This window comes from Ranitomeya variabilis, chromosome 1, assembly GCF_051348905.1.
Source record: "Ranitomeya variabilis isolate aRanVar5 chromosome 1, aRanVar5.hap1, whole genome shotgun sequence".
Classification (NCBI taxonomy): domain Eukaryota; kingdom Metazoa; phylum Chordata; class Amphibia; order Anura; family Dendrobatidae; genus Ranitomeya; species Ranitomeya variabilis.
This window is the reverse complement of record NC_135232.1, coordinates 224074728-224085017: the sequence shown is the minus strand read 5'-3', so window position 1 is coordinate 224085017 and position 10290 is coordinate 224074728.

The window sequence follows — 10290 nt, the reverse complement described above, 5'->3', positions numbered from 1 at the left end:
GTATACCTATGGAAAACAGAAAACGCTGTGCCCATGCTGAGGAAAAAAATGCGCGGAAATTCAGCGGTTTACATTTCGCAGCATGTCAATTCTTTGTGCGGATTCCGCAGCGGTTTACACCTGCTCCATAATAGGAATCCGCAAGTGTAAAACCGCAGTGGAATCCGCACAAAATCCGCATAAAAAACGCGGTAAATGCGCAGGTAAAACGCAGTGCCTTTTACCTGCGGATTTCTAAAATCCGCTGTGAAAAAATCCGCAGAGGTCCATTCAACGTGTGCACATACCCTTAGGGTTCGCACATGCTCCCTGTCTCTTAAAGAGACCGTGTGCACTCTCCTAATGTGTCCCCGGCCAATAGCTGGGAGACACTTACTACTTAAGGCATCAACACCTGTTGGGACATGCCTGAGCAACATTTGTGTGAGTTTGTTACTTGCCTGCCTGTTAGCTGCCCTTGTCTGCTTTGTCTGATCTTGATCCAGTGTTGTCTAAATTTGTATCCTGCTTCCATAGTTGACCTGTCCACTGTCCAGGTCCGCACAGTCTGTACTAGTACCAGTGGCCGTCCTGTTCTCCATCCCGATCGCACAGTCTGAGCCCGCACCAGTAGCTGTCTTATCTTGTTTGGGACACATTATCCGAACCAACATCTCTGACTCTTGGTCAGCTGCTACTGTTCCGGACACTGACCAGGAGTAGTACCTGGCACCCACCTGTCGCACAAGCCTGACCTCAAGGTAGCTGCTTAGTTATACCCCTCCAGGGTAAGCACGACCTATGGTGCAGTGGGTCCACGATCAACAAACGTTACACTAGGCGAGTATCATCTGGAAGCAGATCAAAGTAGAATTATGGCGCACAGAGATACTCACCTTGCTTCCTGGATCCCTCGCCGCATCCCGCCTCCTTTTCCAGGTCCTCAGCCGTGCTGGGGATCCCATTCCCCGCGTATGTGCGTTAGGCCGCTTAGGATGCGGTTGCGCACTCCCGTCTTCTTTATGATGCCAGGTTATACTGACCCGGAAGCGCTGTCCTGCTTGGGCAGCGGCCTCCGGGTATATCAGGACGCTTCTTGCTAGAGGACCTCCAGGTCCACTTAGGTTTCTGTGCGTCAGGTCCCCGTACGCCTCCAGTGTGTGCGTGCTCTGCTCTGACCCTGTACACTTCCAGTGTGTGCGTGCTCTGCTCAGTCCCTGTACGCTTCCAGTGTGTGCGTGCTCTGTTCCATCACTGTACGCTTCCAGTGTGTGCATACTCTGCTCAATCCCTGTACGCTTCCAGTGCGTGCTCTGCTGCCTCTGTATGCTTCCAGTGTGTGCGTATTCTGCTCCATCCCGGTACACTTCTAGAGCGTACTCCGCACTGCTCAGTCCCAGTATTCCTCCAGTGCATGCTCTGCTCCGTCCAGGTTCCGGTACCCTCTATGTGAACCCTGCCGTGTCCTGAGTCCCGGGTTTTCTCTGTGGCTGCTCTGTTCGTCTGGTCCTCGGTGAGTACCCTGATTCACCTCGCTATCCTTGAGCCGCCCCTCTGGCACAAGCGTTGTATCTCCCTCCAAGGCTTGTACCTAACGGTTCCTGTATAGGGGTCGGTTCCACCTGGTTAGCTCGCCCGGGAACGGTCGTCACTGCAATCCAGTGGGTCCACTCCAGGAATCGTAACAAGTAGAGCAAGCTGGAAGGTTTTACAAGCAGTATATAAAAACTTTCATGTGAACTACCACATTGACATGCATTGGTTCATTGGGCTGTCCATATACTATCAGTTTTGCATATGAAAAGTATTAATATGTCTGCCTGAACAAGCCCTTAGGGTACGACAATATCCGACAGCTGAAACTAAATTGTGTGACAATTGGGTATCGCAGTGGCTTGAGTTTTGTCTACTTGAGAACAGCCATCTTGTATGGTCTCACACTTCAGTTTTCCCAGCTTCTGTAATGACTGTGACTTGTCTATCAACGTATATGCAGCGCCCCCACAGCCGCAGGGCCGAGGGGTACCCGGTACCGGGCCTCTGAGTCTCTGCTCTGGGGTTGTCACGGTGGCTAGGCCCGGTCCGTGACCCTGCCGAGGGGCGTACAGTGATAGGTATGATGGATGATGGTGGTGGGGAGGCTGTAGTGGTGCGGTGCAGTGAATAACGAGGACACCAGGTTGCAGTCTCTTTACCTCTTTACTGAAGATCTCTGGGTCCTCAGTCCGGAATCTGGATAACCAGGCTGCGCAAGTCCGGCCGGTCCAAGGGCACCTCTGGAGTTCTCTTAGCAGGTGGAAATCTGTGCCTTCCTGCTAGCGCTATGTGTTGTGGTCCTTCCCTGCTGTGCTTACGGAAAGTCCCCACAACTGTTGTGTCCGTTTCTTAAGTTCCCTCACAACTCGATTAGATGATGTTCTGCTAATCCTCCGTCCCTCCCTGATGTTACGGTTGGGACGGCACCCGTTTGACGGGTAGGCTCGGAGCTCTTCCGGGACCCTAGAGTCGCCCCTCTCCACCAGTTGCCCCCCAAGACTGCATAGGTGATTTAAGTGAGACAGCCCGCCTTAGACTGACTGTCCTGCCGCTGTTTAGAGTATTGCTTGAAGCTGAATATTGTAATACTCCCTCGGCGTTCCGGCCGCCGGTTGTGCGCCTCAGTAGGATGTTGCCTCGGTCTTTCAGCACGACTCCTACTGGAATTCTCCTTGTTGCTTTGATCTCGTTTCTCACTCAGCACAATCTATCTCGCTTCTAATCCTTCCTTGGGCACCGCCGCTATGCTGAGCAGGCACGGTCCCGTTACGTTCGCTCAAGTTGCCAAGCCTCTGTCAGGATCCCACCCCTGACAGAGACCCTACCGAATCTTCCCCCACAACACCCTCTTCCACAAGGTGTTGACTGGTTCCAACCCAGTCAGCTTTCTGATCTAACTTCCTGCCTGACCCCCAGTTTACCCACAATGGTGGGGAGTGGCCTAGTGAATAGAACCCTTAGCTCCCCCTGGAGGCCCGACTGTGAAATGTATTGGTGTCTGTGATACCTGATCAGATGAACTCCTTCAGTGCCATCAGACGTACCATAGCTCCCCTTAGTGGCGGAGCCACAGTACTGCAACGACCAGGACTCTGGGGCGCTGCACTCCCCCCTGGTTAAACACAGTACTCCGGGACTGAGAAGAAAACAACAATACAAGTTAGCAAAAAAGACACAGTTTTGTTGAGTGCAATAACAATAAGTATATTTAAACAGAGCTTCCCTTTATGGGAGGTGAGGACACTTGAACGTTACAAACATGGTTAAAAATCATAGCAACATGCTATAAATAACTTTTCTTACCCAACCGGGTATTCTACTAGTACAAACTTTTGAACAATAACTTAACATCGCCTTTAAGGATGTACACTCTGAATCCGCTAAAGACCTTCTTATAATCACATTATAAGGCAATTTAACTTTTACATTCTCCTTCTTTAAATCTGCAGGACCGCCTGTCCTAACGGCACCAGACCTACTGCCTCTCCTTTCTTACAGGGCCGCTCCTTTCAGCCCGAGCCTTCTGTCTTTTCAACTACTATACACAGTATAGAACATAACATTACTTTCAGTTTAAGAGCACCGAGCCATCTCTACATGACTCCTAGGAGGACTCAGGGTTCACCTTCTGTCCTCGTTGTCTATCAACATTATCAAACATTTTCTATAGAACATTAAACCTTCTCATTATTTTTCTTACTGACATGTATGCTGGGCACTACGTCTACCCCTACGGACCCACTGCATCCTTCTTCTAGCTTTCACTTTCTTTCAGGGAACATCATCAGCATTTCTTTACAATTAACTAGTTGGATACATATAACTTTCTCACGCAAACATTATCATCACTTTCTCTTTATCAAAACATTATTGCTATCTCTCAGTCTTAAAGCAATACTATTCTCTAAGTGCAACACATGAACGTCCCCTTTAAGAGGGGACCAGGTCTCTATGAGGTAGCATGTCTTCTCAAGCTACCAGTCCGTACTCAGCAAAGGTTCCAGTGTGGTATCTTCACAAAGAGTCCTTTTTGAAGTAAAACCAGTAGGGAGCACCTTTAATAAGGTGCAAACTATTTACAAAAAGTTTGTATCATGCACTGTTCATGATTGCGGCAGTTCTGGAAACTTGTGCAAAAACTCAGAAAAATAAACAAAACAATAGGGATCCCGGGTCAACAAGGGATCCCTTTAAAAGTTAACCCTGAACGGGTTTAGCAGCAAAACAGGAAACGAACAAACAGTTAAGAAACTATATACATATTTTAAAGCATTCCTGCTTACTCATCTTGTAATGTGGGGGGTGGTCTTCTTCCGGGCCTCACCCGGCCAACGGGTCGCTTGGTGTGGCAAGAGCCGGTCCCGGCTCCAGCATCGACAGGATCCCTCGCCAGGATGCCCTCCTAGCTTGTGGGCGAGCGCGACCCAGAGGCACGCGGTGGACCCGGTCCTCCTGCGGCTCCATGGGGACGGGTTCCGGCACCTTCCCTTCAGAAGGCTCATCCTCCGGCACTCCAGTAGCAGCCTTCAGGGCGACGCACCGCTGGACACCCCGAGCTACCCAGCCTGTTCCACCCGCTTCCCTCCTCCACCGGGTGTAGGTCACGGCATCGCCAGGCTCCAGATCGGTGTCATACCTTCCTCCACAGAGCTCGACTTCTTCCCGGTCCATGCGGACCTGCAGTGGCTCCCCGATCTCTTGGATGACTCCCTTCCCATGTCGGGAGTTGAATGAGACCACCACACCCCAGTGGGACGGTGGGGTTTCGTCCACACGGGTTAGATCCACCTGGGCGGCAGGCTGAGGTCTGTCCCGCCACGCTGCCATGAGGCGCCGCAGATGTTCAGCCTCCGGCAGGATCCTCAGGCCCGACGCGCGCAGCTCACACTCTGCCGCGGCCTGGATGAAGGAGGCAGGGGACACTGGAGACAGGCGGACCTCCGTAGGCTGGCCCAGCCGAGAGATCACACGGGCTTCGGCTTCCATGCGGTAAGCTATCCGCCGGGCCTCGGCTGCGGCCACACACTCCTCTGACAGCGGCCTAGGAGGTTGGCCCATCGTTGGCTCCACAAGGGTCAGCTCCTGCAGTGACGGCGTATCTTGGGCTGCATCGGGCGGTTCGGCCTCTCTCCGAGTCTGATCATTCCCATGCGGGGTCTCTGGCGTCGCCATTTTCGTTTTTCCTCCAGTGTCCTCTTCCCGCGGTCTCTTTCGTGGGCGGCCCCGTCTCCATGGCCTCCATCCTCCAAACAAGATCAGGAGGCGGACCTCGGCTGTTGACGGACACGTCCTCAGGACACAAAAATATTTAGACTGGGCGGCCATTGTTTTTCGCGCTCTTCAGCTTGTCTACGCCTATTTCACGCCCCTTTCCTCTTCCTGCGCTCTCCTCAGTGCTGTAATGGCGGCGGATTTTGGTGGTAAATAGCGCAGCACAGTCCTTGCAATAAAGTACAGTCCAAGCACCATAAATCACAGTTCCAAGGCACACATGACCTGATTTTTCAGGCTTAAGTAGATCCTGTTCGTGACGCCAAAAATTGCAGCGCCCCCACAGCTGCAGGGCCGAGGGGTACCCGGTACCGGGCCTCTGAGTCTCTGCTCTGGGGTTGTCACGGTGGCTAGGCCCGGTCCGTGACCCTGCCGAGGGGCGTACAGTGATAGGTATTATGGATGATGGTGGTGGTGAGGCTGTAGTGGTGCGGTGCAGTGAATAACGAAGACACCAGGTTGCAGTCTCTTTACCTCTTTACTGAAGATCTCTGGGTCCTCAGTCCGGAATCTGGATAACCAGGCTGCGCAAGTCCGGCCGGTCCAATGGCACCTCTGGGGTTCTCTTAGCAGGTGGAAATCTGTGCCTTCCTGCTAGCGCTATGTGTTGTGGTCCTTCCCTGCTGTGCTTACGGAAAGTCCCCACAACTGTTGTGTCCGTTTCTTAAGTTCCCTCACAACTCGATTAGATGATGTTCTGCTAATCCTCCGTCCCTCCCTGATGTTACGGTTGGGACGGCACCCGTTTGACGGGTAGGCTCGGAGCTCTTCCGGGACCCTAGAGTCGCCCCTCTCCACCAGTTGCCCCCCAAGACTGCATAGGTGATTTAAGTGAGACAGCCCGCCTTAGACTGACTGTCCTGCCGCTGTTTAGAGTATTGCTTGAAGCTGAATATTGTAATACTCCCTCGGCGTTCCGGCCGCCGGTTGTGCGCCTCAGTAGGATGTTGCCTCGGTCTTTCAGCACGACTCCTACTGGAATTCTCCTTGTTGCTTTGATCTCGTTTCTCACTCAGCACAATCTATCTCGCTTCTAATCCTTCCTTGGGCACCGCCGCTATGCTGAGCAGGCACGGTCCCTTTACGTTCGCTCAAGTTGCCAAGCCTCTGTCAGGATCCCACCCCTGACAGAGACCCTACCGAATCTTCCCCCACAACACCCTCTGCCACAAGGTGTTGCCTGGTTCCAACCCAGTCAGCTTTCTGATCTAACTTCCTGCCTGACCCCCAGTTTACCCACAATGGTGGGGAGTGGCCTAGTGAATAGAACCCTTAGCTCCCCCTGGAGGCCCGACTGTGAAATGTATTGGTGTCTGTGATACCTGATCAGATGAACTCCTTCAGTGCCATCAGACGTACCATAGCTCCCCTTAGTGGCGGAGCCACAGTACTGCAACGACCAGGACTCTGGGGCGCTGCATATAGGTTACTGATAAAGAAACATATAATTTGTTGGCATCACATAAGCTACTGACTTCCTTTGGGTATATTCACACATAGCAGATTTGTTATAGAAGTTTCAACTGTCTTAATCATGTAAATGGAGTTTGCAGAAATACATGTGGTGTCAATGCCAAGGTATTCAGATAACTTGAATTGATTTTCAGTTGTAAAATTTCTACTGGCAGCTCTCCTTGTAATTGCCGACCAATGACGTATGTACCAGATGTGCTAGAGAGGAGACAAGTCTGGAGATGCTGCAGGAAAGGGTAGCCTGTTTAGATCTTGCAAGTTGCTCACAGTTACATGAGCAACATGCAACCTAACGTTGTGAAGTTGAAAAACGACTCCTGCGACACTTTGGAGTAATGGCTGTACTACTGCTTCCATGATTGAGCCATTAAATTGGACATCACAAACTAAGCATAAAAACAGTGTCTCCATAAACCATCAGAAGGCTTCAAATGTTCTATTTACCCCACTCTACCGCTGTCAAAGACTATCCTGGTGCAGAGCAAGGTGGTAACTTGAATAGAGGTCTATCTTCAACAGCAATGAGTCCTGCTTTTGACATGGACACATTGATAGCCGGAGATTGGTTTGGAGACCAAATGGGAAATGCCATCAAGACGACTTCTCAAGGAAACGTCACACTGGTCCTACTCCTAGGATTATGGTTTTGAGTGGCATAATGTATGGTAACCGGACCCATTTAGTCTTCATTTCATGTACACTGACAACTCAGTGTTACACTGAATCTTGCATGGAACCAGTAGTACAGTCATTTCTCTAAAATGTGCCAGGAGCAATTTTTTCAATACGACAATGTCAGGCTCCATATTGCTTATACTACTGTGAGCAGATAACCATGCTCTACACAACTCCAGACTTGTCTCCCATCGTACACATCTGGGAAGTCATTGGTCTGCCATTGCAAAGGAAGCTACCTAATGATTTGCCTGCATTCAGTATGGCAAAACATTCCTCAACTATTAATAACCACATTGATAGGATGCCAAGATATGCAAGTACAGGTATTTCTGCATGTGGTGTTCATACACAATACTTAGTATTTTAAGATGTTGTGAATTTCTTTTTTCCATTTTTTCAGCATTTTCAGATAATTAACTTTCTGTCCATCTTGTGATTTCCATAATTCCACGACTTTGACTTCTTTGTGTTGTAATTTCAATGTTGAGGAGTGTATAATGTTACTTTCAGCATTCTGTCCAATAAGTATTCCCTGTATTGGTGATCTCTGGCTGATTTCCTTACCAAGAGTTGAATTGTAAGAGCAGAGTAAAGGGCCTAATCTTAAGTTAGTGCAATATGTTGGGTTTAGAACTATTACAGCTGTCATACACAATTTAACTTTAGATTATTTCATGTCATGGATCATTTTGCCTTTCTTCTTTTGACCTGTGCCCTTTGTCCTTGGCTTTTCTTGCATACCCTCACATCTTTTCTTCCTCCATTTCACTAAACATTGCTACACAAGTCTTCTTGTTCATGTGTAAACAGAAAAATTAAATTCCATTGGAAAAACAAGCTTGTTACTAGGATATGACTAATCACTTTATCAATGACATTTGCACTTGGTAGCAACACTCTGAACAGGAAGAAATTATTAGTTTTTTGTTTCATTTTACTGACATTATAGCTGGTACTTACCATATTCAGACACACCAAGTGCCATCCCCGATGTCAAATAACACTATTGAATTAAGCCCATTCTGCATCTTCATTAAGATGCCCATGTGGAAAAAAGGGAATCCAGCTCCAGGAGTTAAAATCACTTAACTTTAATAGTATTCATTTAAAATAGAAATAAGCTTTAAGACATACAAAAAACGGGTATACCGGAAGGAGAGTGCCTGTCTAAACTGTACCCGTTTCGAACACACAAGTGCTTTTAGTCTACTGAGACTAAGAACACTTGTGTGTTCGAAACGCGTACAGTTTAGACAGGCACCCTCCTTCCGGTTATACCTGGCTTTTGTATGTCTTATAGCCTATTTCTATTTTAAATGAATACTATTAAAGTTAAGTGATTTTAACTCTTGGAGCTGGATTCCCTTTTTTCCACATGTGCATCTCTAGGCGTCTGGCAGAGACGCGAATCCGTGCTCAAGATTCCCTGGACTCGTAAGGAAATTCATCTAAAGGGTGAGCTGAATATATCTTTTCTTCTGCATCTTCATTAAGATACCATATATAACACAGGTCTACAAAAAAATATGTTTTGTAATCATCGCAGGTGTCATGCCACTGCCGCTCCCCGCGCCCTGTCATACTTACCCATCCTCGAAGTCACGGCGCGGCTCCTCTGCTGTAGCGTCCTCTCTCCAGCGCTCGCCCCCGGCTTCTGCAACTCATTCAAGTATAAATAAGTATAAGGGTAAGTATGACGGGGCGCGGGGAGCGGCAGCGGCATGACAGTACTCAGGGAAGGTGGGAGCTGAGGAACTTGGAACTGGAGGGTATGACGGAGACAGAGATCTGACGGGTACACTGCGGGCACACTGGGACCGAGGGAGGAGGAAAGAGACACAGGGAAAGGCAGGTACTACAGAGACGAGGGAGCAAAAGGGAACACTACGGAGACACGGAGACTGGCGGGAAAATACGGAGACACAGAGACTGACGGAGGCAGGAAAAGGATATAGGAGCCGGGCAGGTACCGCAGAGAAAACAGGAACTGAAGGAACACGGCAGGAACACTGGAAACAGGAAGGCACTGCGGAGAGAGGAGACCCAAGGTCAGAGGGCATGGAACACACAGAGACCACAGGCAGCCAGAAGCACTTGTAAACACAAATGAACATCAGGCACAGAGGAGCAGCAGGAAGCGGCTTACATACCGGCGTGGGAGACACTTCCGGGTTACAGTCCTCCAGGATGACGGAGAGGACAGGAAGGAGCGCCAGCAGAGGAATCAGATGTGCGCACGCGCAGAGCTGAATGCGACGCGCGTACCCGACGAGTTGCAGAAGCCGGGGGCGAGCGCTGGAGAGAGGACGCTACAGCAGAGGAGCCGCGCCGTGACGCCGAGGATGGGTAAGTATGACAGGGCGCAGGGAGCGGCAGCGGCATGACAGCAGGTGACTTTGTACTTTTCTGAATCATCTGTTTGTCCTGATTTCAACAATGTATATAGTTTTTCTGTAGCACATATAGTTTCCATGGAGCAGCATCATTATAAGGTATAGGAAATATACTGGTGACATTAAGAAAACAGTACTCTATATAGCAGAAAAAAATGCTTCACCTTACAAAACAGTTTTTATTGACCCAAAATAATTTCACATGCAAAATAGAAACCAAAATATGAGCAGAAATTAAAAGTGCTTGACATTAGACTGTCGTTGATATGATTTTTCAGGGCTGTCCCTATATAAGATCCAACAGTAATCTGTCATCATTGAGTCATTCAAAAAACCCTGGTAGCGGTGTTCCATTATGTCCTGGTGAAACCGCTCTCCTTGTTCATCGCTTACATCCCCAAGATTTTGAGGGAAGAAATCTAAATGTGAATACAAAAAGTGTATTTTCAGAGACATGCGA